This window comes from Neomonachus schauinslandi, chromosome 4, assembly GCF_002201575.2.
Source record: "Neomonachus schauinslandi chromosome 4, ASM220157v2, whole genome shotgun sequence".
NCBI lineage: Eukaryota > Metazoa > Chordata > Mammalia > Carnivora > Phocidae > Neomonachus > Neomonachus schauinslandi.
In genome coordinates, this window is record NC_058406.1 from 9965391 (window position 1) to 9984523 (window position 19133).

A 19133-nucleotide genomic window follows, 5' to 3' on the forward strand; every position below is an offset into this window, starting at 1 on the left:
GGCCAGTGTGTTGAGGGCTGGCTCTGAAAGCCTGTGGATCACACCTGAACTCAAACGCAACTGGTCCTTGCTTTGTGGTTCTCACCGTTCACAGCCAATTTGCCAGAGGCTCCCAGCCTCTCCGACAGGCCACCTAGAAAGGATTGAAAGGCATGATTCAATAGGAAGGAGGTGAACTTGGGGTGGAATGGACTTTGGTCTCCCCTTCACACCTTCCTGATTTTAGCCTGTTTGGATCCAAAACTCTGCTATTGAAAACTGCCCATCCTCACTGGGAAAGTCAGCTGTCCTAGGCGGCTTCTGGAAAAGAAATGCTTTGTTCTGTGCCACCATGTGGACCAGGTGAGCTGCTGGAATTCGCTCTCCCAGATAGGGCCTAAATGTTGCCAAATTTATCTCCAAACCAGCAGCATCTAACTGGTGCTAGGCTCTGCCTACAAGGACACTTCCCCAATCAAAGTTCATTCTTTGAAGGACAGGTAAAAATCTGCTTTTTTGGCCATTTGGCCCCATTGGAGGCTTAGAGGTGAAGTTAGCAAAATGTGATCCCCACATCCCCAATTCTTTCTATTTCACTCAATTTTGTGAACAAGGGGCCCAATTTGGCCACTCGTTCCAATTAATTTGTTCTCAGAATCTGCTCATCTCATTTACGTGGAGTGGAACCTTAAAGCACTGAGCAGAAAGCAGAGTACACAGGGGGATTTAATAAAGAGATGTTGACCCCAAGCAGTCCCAAATTCATATGTTACTGCCTTCTCCACAAAGTCCTATCTGGTCCTCCCACTGAAATAAATTGCTTCTCTCCCACACCTGCCACTCTCTGTACCTGTCTGACAAAACACTCCAAACTGCCTTGGCCATGACTTAGTCACTCATATGGGGCCCCCATTTCTATATTCTCCCACTGCCATGCTAAATACTCAATAGCACAAACATTTTGGTTAATTATAAAGTCTACCCAGCCCTGACATTTTGGGCTGCTTCTCCCTTCAATGATAATTACACAGCTATTGCTGACACCTCTGTGGCCCAGGCACTCTATGTTATTCCATATATATACCACTTGCTACAATCCACTATCATTATCCTCCTTCACAGATGAGGAAGCTGAGATTCGAAGAGAATAAGGAGCTTCCCCCCAAGACCATTAGCTACTCTAGTGTCAGAACTTGAACTCGAGCCTGTTTACCTTAAAAGACTGTGCTATGGCTTCACAATGGGACACTGCCTGTCCTCAGATGCCCACGACAGAGCCTCCAGCTGAGCAGTGGTTTCTACCCTTGAGTTGGAAAACAAACCCTATGTACAAAGAAGCAGTGATGTATAGTGGCTAGCTACCAAGGGATGCTAAAGTAATGGGTGAAAGTTTTATGGGAAAAAGGATATATACAAAGTCCCAGAGTATCTCCCCAAATTATTTATTACATGGGAGAAATAGTAACTTTTACGTTGGAGAAAACTGGCAGATCTGACCTTAACCAAGTAATAAAAGCCAACATCATCGATACGGGGACAAGAGGATATCTTGTGTCTCCTGGTAGGATGTGCTGTGAAGGACATAACATCACTCTGGTCTTCCTGCCAAAGATGCGTAACTTGAATCTAATCATGAGAAAACACTGGAATGTGCTACAAAATTTTGAAGTCTCAAGGTCAGGAAGCAAAGAAGCGCTAAGGAGCTATTCCAGATTAAAGGACACTAAAGGTTCCAGACTAGAAGCAGCTAAACACAATGGTGATCTTGGGTTGTACCCAAATCAAAGCAAAAATAGCTGTATCCAGGATCTCTGAGACGATGATGGGATTTGAATATGGACTATGAATTAGAAAATAGTATCAATGTTAAGTTGTATCAATGTTAAATTTTCTGATTTTGATAACAGCCTGTGATTAGATGGGAGAATATTCCTAGGAAATGCACACCACAGTATTTAAGGTTATACAGGCACAATATCTCCAATCAACTCAATAGTCAGGAAAACATAGTAAGTATGTAAAATGTATGGAAAGAATAATATAGCAAGTGAGACAAAATATAAACAGTAGGTGGATCTGGGTAAAAGGCATATAAGAGTTTCCTGTACAATTCTTAAGTGTTCTGTAATTTTCAAAATAAATCAAAATTAGGGGTAGCAATTCTTACATCAGACAAATTAGATTTTAAGCTAAAGACTGTAGTTAGAGACACAGAAGGACACTATATCATTTTTAAAGGGTCTGTCCAACAAGAATATCTAACAATTGTAAATATCTATGCCCCCAACATGGGAGCAGCCATCTACATAAACCAACTGCTAACCAAAATAAAGAGTCATATTGATAACAATACATTAATTGTAGGAGACCTCAATACTCCACTCTCAGCAACAGACAGATCATCTAAGCAGAAAATTAACAAAGGAATAAGACTTTGAATGACACACTGGACCAGATGGACCTCATAGATATATACAGAACATTCCACCCTAAAACAACAGAATACTCATTCTTCTCGAGTGCACACAGAATTTTCTCCAGAATAGACTACATACTGGGTCAAAAATCAGGTCTCAACTGATACCAAAAGATTGAGATTATTCCCTGCATATTCTCAGACCATAATGCTTTAAAACTGGAACTCAATCACAAGAAAAAATTTGAAAGAAATTCAAACACTTGGAAGCTAAAGACCACTCTGCTCAATAATGTTTGGGTCAACCAAGAAATTAAAAAAGAACTTAAACAATTCATGGAAACCAATGAGAATGAAAACACATTGGTCCAAAACCTATGGGATACTGCAAAGGCGGTCCTAAGGGGGAAACACACAGCCATCCAAGCCTCACTCAAAAATCCCTAATTCACCAACTAACTTTACACCTTAAATAACTAGAGAAAAAGCAACAAACTATGCCTAAGCCATGCATTAGAAGAGAAATAATTAAGATTAGAGCAGAGATCAATGAATTAGAAACCAGAAACACAGTAGATCAGATCAATGAAACTAGAAGCTGGTTCTTTGAAAGAATTAATAAGATTGATAAAGCACTGGCCAGACTTATCCAAAAGAAAAGAGAAAGGACATGAATTAATGAAATTATGAATGAAAGGGGAGAGATCATGGCTAACACCAAGGAAATAGAAACATGTATTAGAAATTATTATCAACAACTATATGCCAATAAATTAAGCAACCTGGCAGAAATGGACGCCTTCCTGGAAACCTATAAACTGCCAAGACTGAAACAGGAAGAAATTGACAACCTGAATAGGCCAACAACCAGTAAAGAGATTGAAGCAGTGATGAAAAACCTCTCAAAAAACAAGAGTCCCTGACAAATTCCCTGGGGAATTCTACCAAACATTCAAAGAAGAAATAATACCTATTCTCCTGAAGCTGTTTCAAAAAATAGAAACAGAAGGAAAACTTCCAGACTCATTCTATGAGGCCAGCATTACCTTAATTCCCAAACCACGCAAAGACCCAAAGGAGAATTTCAGACTGATACCCCTGATGAATATGGATTCCAAAATTCTCAACAAAATCCTAGCTAATAGGATCCAACAATATGTTAAAAGGATCATCCACCAGGACCAAGTGGGATTTATCCCCAGGATGCAAGCGTGGTTCAACATTCGCAAATCAATCAATATGATAGAACACATTAATAAGAGGAGAGAGAAGAACCATATGGTCCTCTCAGTTGATGCAGAAAAAGCATTTGACAAAATACAGCATCCTTTCCTGATTAAAACTCTTCAGAGTATAGGGATAGAAGAAACATTCCTCAAGTTCATAAAATCTATCTATGAAAAACCCACAGTGAATATCATCCTCAATGGGGAAAAGATGAGAGCCTTTCCCTTAAGATCAGGAACACGTCAAGGATGCCCACTCTCACCACTATTGTTCAACATAGTACTAGAAGTCCTACCAACTAAAAGAAATAAAGACAACAAAAGAACAACAAAAAGAAATAAAAGGTATTCAAATTGGCAAAGAAGAAGTCAAACTCTCTCTCTTCACAGATAACATGATACTTTATGTGGAAAATCCAAAAGACTCCACCCCCAAATTACTAGAACTCATACAGCAATTCAGTAATGTGGCAGGATACAAAATCAATGTACAAAAATCAGTTGCTTTCTTATACACTAACAATGCAATTGTAGAAAGAGAAATTAGAGAAACAATTCCATTTACAATAGCACCAAAAACCATAAGACACCTTGGAATAAACCTATCCAAAGAGGTAAAGGATCTATACTCTAGGAACTACAGAACACTCATGAAAGAAATTGAAGAAGACACAAAAAGATGGAAAAACATTCCATGCTCATGGATCAGAAGAATAAACATTGTTAAAATGTCTATGCTGCCCAGAGCAATCTATACCTTCAACGCCATCCTGATCAAAATTCCAACGACATTTTTCAAAGTGCTGGAACAAACAATCCTAAAATTTGTATGGAATCAGAAAAGACCCCGAATCGCCAAGGAAATGTTGAAAAAGAAAAACAAAGCTGGGGGCATCACGTTGCTCGATTTCAAGCTATATTACAAAGCTGTGATCACCAAGACAGCATGGTACTGGCACAAAAACAGACACATAGATCAATGGAACAGGATAGAGAGCTCAGATATAGACCCTCAACTCTATGGTCAACTAATCTTCTACAAAGCAGGAAAAAATATCTGATGGAAAAAAGACAATCTTCAATAAATAGTGCTGGGAAAATTGGACAGCTATATACAGAAGAATGAAACTTGACCATTCACTTACACCATACACAAAGATGAACTCTAAATGGATGAAATACGTCAATGTGAGACAGGAATCCATCAAAATCCTAGAGGAGAACATAGGCAGTAACCTCTTTGACATCAGCCACAGCAACTTCTTTTAAGATACATCTCCAAACGCTAGTGAAACCAAAGCAAAAATGAACTTTTAGGACTTCATCAAGATAAAAAGCTTCTCAGAGAAAGACATGTATCATATGATCTCACTGATATGAGGAATTCTTAATCTCAGGAAACAAACTGAGGGTTGCTGGAGTGGTGGGGGGTGGGAGGGATGGGGTGGCTGGGTGATAGATATTGGGGAGGGTGTGTGCAATGGTGAACGCTGTGAATTGTGTAAGACTGTTGAATCACAGACCTGTACCTCTGAAACAAATAATACATTATATGTTAAAAAAAAAAAAAAAGAAAATAGCAGGAAGGGAAAAATGAAGGGGGGTGGGGAATCAGAGGGGGAGACGAACCATGAGGGACTATGGACTCTGAGAAACAAACTGAGGGTTCTAGACGGGAGGGGGGTGGGGGGATGGGTTAGCCTGGTGATGGGTGTTAAAGAGGGCACGTACTGAATGGAGCACTGGCTGTTATATGCAAACAATGAATCATGGAACACTACATCTAAAACTAATGATGTAATGTATGGTGATTAACATAACATAATAAAAAAAAAAGATAAAAAGCTTCTGCACAGCAAAGGGAACAGTCAACAAAACAAGGAGGCAACCCACAGAATGGGATAAGATATTTGCAAATGACACTACAGACAAAGCGCTGATTTCTAAGATCTATAAAGAACTTCTCAATCTCAACACCCCAAAAACAAAAAATCAAGTAAAAAAAAAAAGACATGAACGGACACTTCTCCAAAGAAGACATACAAATGGCTAACAGACACATGAAAAAGTGTTCATCATCATTAGCCATCAGGGAAATTCAAATCAAAACCACATTGAGATACCACATTATAGCAGTTAGAATGGCAAAAATTGACAAGGCAAGAAACAACAAATGTTGGAGAGGTTGTGGAGAAAGGGGAACCCTCTTACACTGTTGGTGGGAATGCAAGTTGGTACAGACACTTTGAAAAACAGTGTGGAGGTTCCTCAAAAAAATTGAAAATAGAGCTACCCTATGACCCAGCAATTGCACTACTGGGTATTTACCCCAAAGACACAGATGTAGTGAAAAGAAGGGCCATATGCACCCCAATGTTCATAGCAGCAATGTCCACAATAGCCAAACCATGGAAAGAGCCAAGATGCCCTTCAACAGATGAATGGATAAAAAAAGATGTGGTCCATATATACAATGAAATATTCCTCAGCCATCAGAAAGAATGAATACCCAACTTTTACATCAACATGGATGGGACTGGAGGAGATTATGCTAAGTAAAATAATTCAAGCAGAGAAAGCCAATTATCATGTGGTTTCACTTATTTGTGGAACATAAGGAATAGCATGGAGGACATTAGGAGAAGGAAGGGAAAAATGAAAGGGGGGAAATCGGAGGGGGAGATGAATGATGAGAGACTGTGGACTCCAAGAAACAAACTGAGGGTTTTAGAGGGGAGGGGAGTAGGGGGATGGGTTAGCCCGGTGGTGGGTATTAAGGAGGGTACGTACTGCATGGAGCACTGGGTGTTATACGAAAACAATGAATCATGGATCACTACATCAAAAACTAATGATGTATTGTATGGTGACTAACATAACATAATAAAATTTAAAAAATAGAGAAGAGTAAGAGAAAGAAAAAGAAAAGTAGCATCAACTCAAGGTGGATCTAAAACCTAAAATTTTGAAACATACAAAGAATATTAACACCAAGAATGACACCAAGTAAAATCAAATATTGGGAAATAAAATCATTCTGCACAAAATAAAAATAAATGCACCATCTTAAGAAGACTTCAAATATCTAGAGTTATCAAACAGCTATCAAAAACACTAGCATCATTCCAAAGAAGTGAGAAATGATGCAAAAAAAAAAAAAAGATGGAGAAGGAAGGGAAAAATGAAGGGGAGGAAATCAGAGGGGGAGATGAACCATGAGAGACTATGGACTCTGAGAAACAAACAGGGTTCTAGAGGGGAGGGGTGTGGGGGGATGGGTTAGCCTGGTGATGGGTATTAAGGAGGGCACGTATTGCATGGAGCACTGGGTGTTATATGCAAACAATGAATCATGGAACACTACATCAAAAACTAATGGTGTACTGTATGGTAACTAACATAACATAATAAAAAGAAAAGATGATTTTAAAAAAAATTTAAAAAATAAAATAAGTCAAAATTAAAAGGTGCAAAATTTTTTAGAGTAGTTGTTGAAAATAAAGGCTCTGGAGTTGGACTAACTGGTCTTAAATCCTGGATCTGTCAAGTACTGGCTGTGTGACTTTGCCAAGATACCCAACTACTCTGCGTCTCAGTTTCCTTGCCTACAAAATGGAGCTAGTGGAGTGCTTACTCTTAAGAATTTCTTATGATTAAATGAACTAGGATGTGCAGAGTAGAACGTGGGGCCTCATCAGCACTCACTAAGCATTAGCTAAGATTAGCAGTAAGTGTGAAGGTCAACTGTACCAATTTCTTTGGTATTGTCCTGATATGTATGGATTCCTGTTTTATTAGATGCTCTCCAGGGGAGCAGTTCTAAAGATGAGCAAATTGTTAGGAGATTTGGAGGCCATTTCATCAAACACATGCTGTCCTTGAAGGGCTTGAATGCAAGGCAGTTAACAAGAATTAATGAGAAATTGGCAGCCTGATTTTTTTGGCCCAGTCAAAATGTGTGGAGTCTCGCTGCTAATTAAGTCTCTACATTTTTCCCAGAACAATGCCACCTGTAGGTTTGCCTGATTTATGTATTTATTTTTCCACATGGCAGCTATGTGAAAGAAAAACAACTAGTATTGTGAAAAAAGAAATGGGGTTTCCCCAAAATGCAACAGAGGAGCCCTTAAGAAATGATGGCTAGATTTTTGTGATACACCACTGATTGTCTAAAACTCCAATTATAAGTTGGACAAGTATTGTTGAACTAATAAAGATTGATTTCTCCCTACCGGTTACAAGGCACTGTGCAGGACACCGTTGGGAGCTTGAGGGTGAATAAGATATGGGATAGTTCTCAGGTTACACTGCACAAGACCTCAGTTCTGGAACAGAGTGACCAGGGTGAGAGAGTTTTGGGATGAAGTCAAAGTGGTGGCCAGGACCAGATTTCGGGGGCCTTGGAAGCCATGTGAAGGCATTTGGGTTTGATGCCAAGTATTATAGGAATCCCCTGAAGGGTATTAACATAGGAGTGGATTAACTGACTTACATTAAAAAAAAAAAAAAAAAAAAGTCTGGCTGTTGTGTGGGCCAAGTCCAAAGCAAGGAGATTAGAGAGGAAGTCTCTGTAATCCATCCGGCAGAGAGATGATGGTGCTGGACAAGGATGAGAACCGTGGAGAGAAACCAGTTCCCAGTTAAGTTATTTTGGAGGTAGAGCCACCAGAACTTGCCAGTAAGATGGGTTGGATTGCCCTGAGGGGTGGTAGGGAACGGTAGGAGCCAAGGGAGATCCTAGTTTTGGAAGAAGGGTAGGATTTGAACAGGTACTGTTGACAAGGAGGATATTATAGGTAGGAAGGCATGAGCAGAAACATGAGGTGAGAAAATGGAGCCCACGTCCAGGGAGGTAGGAGTAACTAGAATCTTTCTGGAGAATGAGGTGCCAAAAGGAAAAGCATAGTAGATGTGGTTGGAGCTGGAGTGGAAAATGCCAGACCGAAGAAAATGAATTTCTTTCTGCAGGCAATATGGAACCACCACAGGATTTTGAACAGACTAAAGTCCCAGCAGGCCTCCGCTGGTTAGAACAAGTCCACCACCTTCCTACTGACCCATTCTTGTACTCAGTGACTTAAAGAGTATTTTGCATCTAACATAAATCTCTCTATTGGTTCCATAGAAAACACACACCTATGCATTGCCTACCTCACTGATTTTTAAAACGGTTTCAATTCCCTTTTAAGGCTGCTGGTGGGCCATCGTATTTACCAGACTATTGGCAATTTCACACATTCAAATTAAAACCTCCCAACTTCTGCAAATAAAAGATCTTTATGTTCCCCAGTTGTGAAGTTTACTCACAATTTCTATGCAGAGCGTTCCGTCTGTGCTTGCATTCAGAGGCTCTGTGAGCACATCTGCTCACTGCCACATTTGAGAATTCCCAAGAAAAAGAGGGTTTTGTTGTAAAAGGCCTGGCAGTCTGAGCTCTTTCCAAAGGATGCCTCGTGGACGCTATGCTGGAGGGAAGTTGTCACAACAGAGACACCAACCCTGACCGTGTGGCCAACTATTTGGAGAAGTCTGACACCAAAGGAAGCCCACAGTGATGAGTTTGATAAGAGATCCATCAGGCTTCTCGTCCTACTGATGAGATGACCTATTTGGGGCTTCTATAGATCATTCTATCACTCAGTAAATATTTGAATTAGTGGATGGGAAAGGCCTTTGTAACCATGCTGAAAAATTAAAGGTTGGCTGCTGTTCTCATCACGTATTGAGCTGCAGGAAGACAAGAGGAGTGTATGAGAGGTTCAGAACAGGCAAGGACATCACAGTCAGATAGACCTGGGTTTGAGTCCAGGCTCTAGCACCTCTTTGCCTCGAGACATTGCACTTTACCTCTCTACATCTTTAGTTTCCTTAGCTATACAGTGGCATGATAAGAATTACTTGATGGAGTTGTTGGGATTATTCAATAAGACAATTTGTATACTGCTCGTATCTCATAATAAGTTCCCTATAAAGCTTTAACAATCCCTTTCTCATATAACCATCTTATAGGCAGTTTTCTACATGAAGCCATTAGATGGACAGTGGAGCTCCTGGAGCTGTAGAAATTTAGAGAAGAAGCATCAGTGTAATAGAATAATCAGGAAGGCATCATGGAGACCAGAAATTATAGCTGAGCCTTGGGCCACAAGAAGGATGTCAACAGTTTTTATTGTTCTCTCCTATAGCATTTCATACAGTGTATTCTAATTGAGATATGACTGATTCTAGAGAGCAGGGGTCATGCCTGATTTTTCTTGTAGTGGTTCCTGTGCTTAGCACGGTGCAAGATACCCAGAAATGGATTAATAAATATTGGATGGGTGGGTAGATGGGTGGGTGGATGGATGGATGGATGTAAAGAGAGAAATTTTAAGGGAATAACATTTAGAGAAGAGGAAAAGCAGTGCCAATGTATGGAAGTGGGGATCAGATGGGTCATGACATGTTTTTGCCTCATAATGAGCTCATGATGCTTGGAGCAGAGGATATATGATAGAGAACTGCAGGAAAATAAGTCCCCAGATATTAGAAAAAGTTCAGACCTCCCTGTAGGCTGAGGAGAGGATGCTCACTTGATAGTGAAGTCAATTGGGGTATCTTTAGCTGGAGAATTTCAGATGGAGAAAGATGTTAGGATAGTTAGTCTGACAGCAGTGTGAACAAAGACCTAGAGGGGACAGAAATAAGAGAGGAAAGCCAGTCAGAGCCTACCATTGGGGGTGCAAAAAACAGAAATGACTCTGGGGTTAATGGATCCAGGTTCAAATCCTGGTTCAGACAAGTTGCCTAACATCTCAGAGTCTGTTTCCTCAAAATGTCTTACTTGTGGTCCTGTTCTTTTCTCCTTGCAATAAAATTACTTTTGGAATATCTTTTAAATAATCGTAACCACTCTTAGTACTGAGTACTTAACCTGTGGCAGAGCCTGCAACAGGGCTTTGCAGGCAATACCTGCTTTCCCTAAATTACAGTTCTAGGAAATAGGTAGCTATTACCCCATTTAATAGATGGAGAAACAGATATACAGCACTTTAATGAGTTGTGCAATCTCCTCCAACTGATGGGAGAGGTGGGATTCACACCCGAGTCAGTCTGATGCCTCAGCTTGCCTTCATTATTTTTTAAATAAGCTTATATTGAAGTAGAATGTGTAGAGTGAACAGCTTTTTCAAAAAACTCCCATCTGTGATTCCTCCCTCCTGGTATTCACCCCTTTGTGTAATCCCCACCCTTTGAATTTGGGCTGGTCCTAGTGACTTGCCTGTAATGAATAGAATATGACACATGGGGGCACCTGGGTGGCTCCACGGGTTAAGCATCAGACTCTTGATTTTGGCTCAGGTCATACTCTCCAGGTCGTGGGATGGGGCCCTGTGTCCAGCTCTGCGCTCACTGGGGAGTCTGCTCAAATTCTCTCTCTCCTGCTCCCTCTGCCCCTCCCCCATTGCTCATGCTCTTTCTCTGAAAAAAGACAACATGACATGTGATGCAATGTCACTTCGTGATTAGGTTACAAATGCCTGTGACTTTCATCTTGGTAGCACTCTTCTCCCTCTTGGCTTGCATGCTTTGGTGAAGTAAGCTGCCATGTTGGAGAAGCCCATGTGGTCAGCAACTGAGGGTGGTCTCTGGCCAACAGCTGGCATGCAGCTGAGGCCCTCAACCCAGCAGCCCACAAGGACCTGAATCCTGCCCACAACCACATAAGTGAGTTGGAAGCAGAGCCACCCCAGGCGAGCCTTGAGATGAGACCGCAGCCCTAGCTGGCATCTTGCTTCAGAGACCCTGAAGCAGAGATCTCAGTTATGCCATGCTCTCTTCCTGAACTACAGAACCTGTGAGATAGTAAATATTTTGAGCCTCTAGGTTTTGAGGTGGTCTGTTGGGTAGCAGTAGACAACTAATACACCACACAAAAAAGAAAAGTATATAAATCACAGTGGTACAGCTTGATGAATTTTCACTGAGGAAGCACATTTGGTAACCAGAACTGCCATCACTGATGGATGTAATCAAGAAATAGATCATCACCAGGACCCCAGAAGCTATTTTCCTACACCTCATACTGCCCACGTCCTACCATCCCAAGGAAAATTTCTCTCTTGGGGTCTAACACCATAGGTTAGTTTTGCCTGATTTTGAACTTTACATAAATGGAATCGATGCATAAATATTCTTTTGTGTCTGACCTCTCTCTTGGAGCCTGCCTTTTTTCTTTTTTAAAGATTTATTTACTTATTAGAGAGAGAGAGTGGGGGAGGGCAGAGAGAGAATCTCAAGCAGATTCTCCTCTCTCAAGCACATAGGCTCCATCTCATAACCCTGAGATCATGCCCTGAGCCGAAACCAAGAGTTGGATGCTCGAAAAAACGGAGCCTCCTAGGCACCATTTGGAGCCTGCCTTCTTAATCGCTCCCTAAACTTCTCATCAGTGGAACCAGTGAACTTCATTATTCATCTTGCTATGATTTTCATCCATCCCATATAACGAATTCTGTGTATTTTATCCACCCCATATAACTAATTCTGTGTATGTATTCTGCATAACAAATTACCCCAAAACATAGCTGGAAAAAAAAAGGTCAGCTTTTCCTGTTTGTGGTGCTTATACTTTTTATAAGCCATTTAAAGAAATTGAACTACCTTAAAGCGTTCTTCTGTTCTTGTCCCTTGGTCCCCTAAATTCACTAGAAGACACCTTGGGCAAGTCACTTCACTTTTCTGGGCCAGGGTTTCCCCTTGTGTAAAATTAGGTAGTTTGGCCTAATTTTAAGTTCCATCTGTGGAATCCTAAACTTGTTGAAAGAACTTCTGGCCTAGATCATGACATACTCTGTGATGTCATCCCTTTACTCAGGCATGTTGACAAATTTAAGTAATTTTTAAAAATCTAGTTTAATTTTAATCCATCCCAAAGACACATAGAACCTACCACTCAGGATGGAGAGATATTATGAAATAAATAATACATAAGGTGTGAATTCCAAAAGGGTGGGGAATCATAGGGCTGGAAAAAAAAAATGATAGTTTGGCTTTTTCAAGTGTAAAATGAGGCCAATAAAGACAAATTACAATGATAATTGCCTACTTCTAATCAGTGGCAAATTATGGGTAAGTGGGTAACTGGGCAGTTAATCCTAGAAAAGCCATTTGCTCTGTGATATTTGATACAGATTTGAAAATTTAGCCTTGAATAAAAACAATTTAACTCCCGTTGGTGATTTCTTTCCACATCATACATATAAATACTTTCGGTTTGGTTATTCTGAGTTTGTACAGCCCTGTGTATGTATCAGGAAGACATTATACTCCTTGGAGAAAAGAGAAGTGAGTTCTCAGGAGCCTCTGACACCCACTGTGGTCATCTTACAGCTAGACTTGTCTACAATTTCTAAGATCGCTTTCTACTTGAAGCTGATCATATTTAGAACCATACAATTTCCACACCTTCTTTACCAAATCACTTTTTTATTGAAGCAAATGGAAAGAAGCGTCCCCCAAAGTCATTGCTCTGATGTGTATGGTCTGGCCTTGCTCACTTCATCGTGAATTATCGCAGTCTCTGCTCCCCATGGCCTGGTCCCATGGGATTCTCATCAGTTCTTAGGTTTCCAGGCCTTTTTGGCACAGGCCTGGCCCCTTCTGAAAGCTCCTTCCAGGAGGCTTCCCTGCCCATCCCACACAGTGACTTCTTCCCAGCTCCTCTCTTAACTCTTACAGGTGACGTGTCCCCATCATCCTTATGTTCGGTTGGTTTAAAAGTGATTTTTTTATTAAGGTGTAATTCACATATCATAAAATCCACTCTTTTAAAGTATACAAATCAGTATTTCTAATATATGCACGAGGTTGTACAATTGCACCATTTTCTAATTCTGGAACGTTTTCATCACCTCAGAAAGAAACCACAGGCAGCCATTCCCCATTCTCCCTTTTTCCACAAGCCCCTAGAGACCACGAATCTACTTTCTGTAGCTATGGATTTGCCAATTCTGGGCACTTTAGATAAGCAGAATCCTGCAATACGTAGCCTTTGGTATCTGGCTTCGTTCACTCAGCATAGCATTTTCTGCATCCATCCGTGTTGTAGCACATATGTGAACTTCATTCCTTTTTACAGTGAAATAAATTCCATTGTCTGGATACACTGAATTCTGTTGATCCATCCATCAGTGGATGGACAGTGGGCTTGATTCCACTTTTTTGCTGCTATGGGTAATGGTGCTTTGAGCATTCGTGTGCAGGTGTTTGTGTGACATTCATTTCCTTCAATGTATTTATTTATCTAGATTTATTTATTTATTTGAGAGAGAGTGTGTGTGTGAGTCGGGGGAGGGCCAGAGGGAGAGAGAGAGAATCTCCAGCAGCCTCCCCACTGAGCGCAGAGCCCCATGCAGGGCTTGATCTCAGGACCCTGAGATCATGACCTGAGCCGAAATCAAGAGTCGGAAGCTTAACTGACTGAGCCACCCAGGTGCTCCTCATTTCCTTCTCCATCCATCTTCACAACCACCATGAAATGTCCATGAGGGCAAATTCCTTGTCTATCTCATTCACTGCAATTCCCTTAAAGCCCTAGCACAGTGCCCAGCAGCTAGACATTTGTTAAACAAATACATAAATAACAGATCAATGAAATAGATAGTATTATAGTATTCTATTCTAAAAATCCATTTTACTGTTACCATGAATTTCATACAATACGTACAACCCTTGGGCCCAGTAAAACATACACACTTTGAGTGGACAATTTGATACGTTCTGACTATCTATATACTTGTATAACCACCACCACCACAGCCACAATCAAGATAAGAGACACCACAGCCAAGACATAAGACAATTACATAACCTGAAAATGTTCCCTCATGCCCTTCACAGTCCATTTCCAGCCCCCAATCCCAGCCCCAGCCAGACACTGAGCTACTTCCTAACCCTACAGACTAGATCTGCCTTTGCCAGAATTTTATATAAATGGAATCCTACAGTATGTACTCTTCTGTCTCAAGTCTTTTGCTTAGCATGTTTTTGAGATTCATCCCTATTGCTGCATGTATCAGTAGTGTGTTCCTTTTTATTACCAAATAGTGTTCCATCGTAAGCATGTACCACAATTTCGTTATCCACTCATTGGGTGAGGGATATTGGAATTATTTCCAGTTTTTAGCTTTTATGAATAAGGCTACTATGGACACGCATGCACAAGTTTTTGTGTGGGCATATGTTTTCATTTGTCTTGGGTATATACCCAGTAGAATTGCTGGGTCTAATTGAAAATGGTACTTATAGAAGCTGCCAACTCTGCAAAATAATTATGCTGTTTTATACCAGCAATGTATGAACGTTCCAGGAGCTCCACCTCATCACTATACTTTATATTATCAGTCTTTAAATTTCATTCATCTGAGTGGATATGTATTAGTATCTCTTTGATACTAATTTTTCATTTGAGTATCTTTGATGGCGTAATAATATTGAACATCTTTTCATGTGTGTTTTGGACTTTGGTGAAGTGTCTGTTCAAACTTTCACCCACGTTTTTTTGAGTTACGCTCTTGTTGAGTTGTAAGAGTTCTTTATGTATCCTGGATATAAGTCCTCTGTCAGAAAAATATACAGCAAATATTCTCTTGTAGTCTTTGGCTAGCTTTTTCATGTTCTTAATGGTCTTTCAGAAAGTAAAAACTGGTAAAATCCTTATTCTTTTTTTTTTTCCTTATAGATTATGCTTTTTGTATCCTAATTGAGAAGTTTTTCTTACTCCAAGATCACAGAGATTTTTTTTCCTGTTTTTTGTTTTTTTTTTTTCCTGGTTGTTTTGTTTTAGCTTCTATGAGTAGGTGTAGAAGCCATTTTGAGTTGATGTTTGTGTATGATATAAAGTAAGGGTTAAAGCTCATTCATCTATACCCATCTATACCCAACCAGCATCATGTGTTAAAAAGACTATCCTTTCCCTTTTAATTCCTTGGATACTTGTTGAAAATCAATTGGCTGTACATATGTGGATCTGCTTTTGAAGTCTCAATTCTTTTCCATTGATCTATATTCTATTCTATGTCAATACCATATTGTTTTGATTACTGTAGATTTGTCATGAATCTTCAAATCTGGTAGTGTAAGTCCTCCCCTTTTGTTCTTATTTGCTATTCTACATCCTTTGCATTTCTATATAAATTGTAGAAAATCATATTGATTTCTGTAGGAAATCCTGATAGGATTTTGATTGGTATTGCATTGAATGGGCAGATCAATTTGGGGAGAATTGACACATTAAAAATATTTACACATTCAATCCATGAACATGATAAATCAAGGTTTTTTAAAGATCTTACTTAAAAAAAATTTTTTTAAAAAGGTCTTACTTAAATTCTCCTGGCAATATTTTGTAGTTTTCAGTATTCAGATATATATTTACAGATATATAGATATACTTATTCTTAAGTATTTCATGTTTTATGGTATTGTAAATATTTCTAAATTTTAATTTCTAATTATTCATTAGCATATAAAAATAGAATTAATTTTGTATACTGACCTTGTATTCTGCTCTTGTTAGACTCATTTACTACTTATAGATGCTTTTAAAAAATATTCCTTTAAATTTTCTCCCCAGATGATCATGTCATCTGAAAATAAAGTTTTACTTCTTTTCCAGTTTATATGCTTTTTATTCCATTTTCTTGACAAACTGCATTGCCCAGAGTCTCGTATGTCAAATATGAGTGACTAGAGTGGGCATCCCTTTCTTATTTGTGATCTAGGGGAAAAACATTCAGGTTTATACTCTTACATAGGATTTTGGCTGTAGGTTTTTTGTAGATGTCCTTTATCATTTTAGAGAAATTTTCCTATTCCTACTTTGCTGAGAATTTTTATCATGGAAGTATATTGAAAGTGTCAAATGCATTTTCAGCATCTGTTGAGGTGACCTTATGGTTTTCTTTATTCTGTTAATAAGATGAATTACACTGATTGGTTTTCAAATTTTAAACCATCTTGGCTTTCCTGGGATAAATCTCACTTGGTCATGGTATATTACTACTTGTATATATTACTTACATACATTGCTTTTACTTACAGCAATTATGTTAATTTTTGAGTCTGGATTCCTATAGTTTTCATATAATATCTTTGTCTAGTTTTTTTTTTTTAAAGATTATTTATTTATTTATTTGAGAGAGAGAATGAGATAGAGAGAGAGAGCATGAGAGGGGGGAGGGTCAGAGGGAGAAGCAGACTCCCCGCTGAGCAGGGAGCCCGATGCGGGACTCAATCCCGGGACTCCAGGATCATGACCTGAGCCGAAGGCAGTCGCTTAACCAACTGAGCCACCCAGGCGCCCCTTTGTCTAGTTTTGATGTCAAAGTGACTTCGACCTTATAAAATGAGTTGGGAAATGTTCCCTTTATTTTCTGAAGGAGTTTAAATAGAATTGGTTAATTTCTTCCTTAAATGACTGATAGTACTCATGAGCAAAGCCATCTCGGCATAAAGGTTTTTTTTTTCTGGTCAGGTTTTTTTTTAGAGGGAGACATGACTTTATTAGAAAAATAAAAAACAAAAACAAAAGCCACTGAGGTGATGAGTTGGTCCTTAACGGATGCCTTGGTGGATGAGGCTGCTCTTGGCTGCACTGGCCTTCTCCCGCTCCCACCGCCATGCAGGGTCCAACTCAAAACAGCACCATAGCTGCAGGGTCTCATCTGCTGCTGCTGAGGCCACAGTGGCCCCATCTGGGCTCATGGTCAGACGTAGGACCCTGGCAGTGTGACCTTTAAGCTCAGCCACCTTGGCCATGGTTGGGTACTTCCAAATAACCAACTGGTTCTGGGCAAAGCCATGGCCTGAGATGAGCTCCTTGTAGTGGGGAGACCAGAGGATGGAGCACACCTGGGATTGAGCATCCACAGCACTCAGACAGGCCCCAGAGCAGACATTCCAGATTCGAATGTGTCGGTCACTGGTGCCCCCTCCAGTTGCCAGGACATTGGACTGCCAGGGACACCAAGCTACAGCCTTGACAGCCCCTTGATGCTGGGTGAATGTCTGCAGGGGAACCCAGCCACCCTCTCCAGGAACACTAGGCCACACATTGACCAACTTATCGTTGCCACCGCTGGCCAAATGTCATCCATCTGGGGCCCAGCGCAGCCCACACACCTCCTGGCTGTGGCCGCTCAGTGTGGCCACATGGTGTTCTGCCACCCGAACATCATGGTGGTGGATGTGGCCAGAACGTGAGCCACTGGACGAAATATAGCTATTCCAACACAGGCAGCTCACACGGGCAGAATGACTGGTCATGTTGAGAAGCCGCTTCTGCTGCACATCCCGCAGCTGCACCTCCGCACTCCTGGTGCCCACAGCCAGGTAGCTGCCCTCTTTGATCCAGGCCACAGAGGATATCTAGTCCCCAGGCTGCTCCGTTTGCAGCAGCTGCAAGATGTCACCAGACCTGGTACTCCACAAGTACACGCTGTTATCCAACGCCACAGCCAGAAGTCCCTAGAGCTCCAGTCCACAAGGTTCGGGTAGTCATTCCGGATTTCAGGGGCGTCCAGGATTCGGTCTGGCTGGGAAGGAATGTAACGGCAGGTCTTCCGGCTGGAGCCAGGCATGGCCTTCTGGCTGTAAAGCACTTTCAGTCTGTTCTGGTAACCCTCTGGGGCATTTTTGGTTTTCCACAGAGCCGAAGGATGTTGGCTTCCTCCACATCAAAACCGTTCAGGTTCAAAGCCCGGGCTCTCTTACATTCCTTCTTGGTGGGCGTCTGGCTAGCTTCAGGCTGGTTTTCCTTGCTGGGGAGGAAACTGGCCACTTCCATCTGGGAAGCACTGCGACGGGGGATATAGCAGTCACCCCAGGTTTGCTGGGAGTGGTCTGAGCCTTGGAGCTGGATTTGCCGGGAGTTCGGCCTGGGGTCCTGCCGGCGCTGTGAGATCGGTTGGCTGCCCGCATGGGCGAGGGAGCGGGCCCGCGGCTTCCTTAGCTTTGCGCTGCCAGCGTGCGGAGGGTGCATTGGGGATGGGTGCGTCCAGCTGCAGTGGCGAGTGCAGGTCACTCTCGAACACGAACTGCGCCATGGCAGCGTCTGCAGAGGGAGGAGTCCTTGGAGTGGGTGACCGCCGAGTCCTTCAGCCCCCAGCAGGTCCAATCCCAGACCGTTCTGGTCAGGTTTTTAATATGAACTTAATTTCTTTAATAAATTCAGGATTGTTTATGTTTTCTTCTTTTTGGTATCAGCTTTGCTTATTTGTGTCTTTCAAGAAATTTGGCTATTTCAGTTAAATTTTTAACTTACTGGCAAAAAGTTGTTCAAATTTTTATTGTCTTTCTAATGTCTGTAGGATCTCTAGTGAAGTAGTATCCAGTGATGTCCCTTTGCATTCCTCGTATTTGTTATTTGCGCCTTCTCTTTGTTTCTTGATTAATCTCTTAAAAGTTTACTAATTTTGTTGACTTCTTTTGTTTTGCTTCATTGATTTTTCTTAATGTTTATCCATTTTCTG

At 40.9% G+C, this 19133-nt stretch overlaps 1 pseudogene; it reads right to left on the reverse strand.

Moving 5' to 3' along the window:
- Nucleotides 1–17217: 17217 nt before the first annotated feature.
- On the reverse strand, nt 17218–18707 carry LOC110574685 (annotated as a pseudogene).
- Nucleotides 18708–19133: the final 426 nt, after the last annotated feature.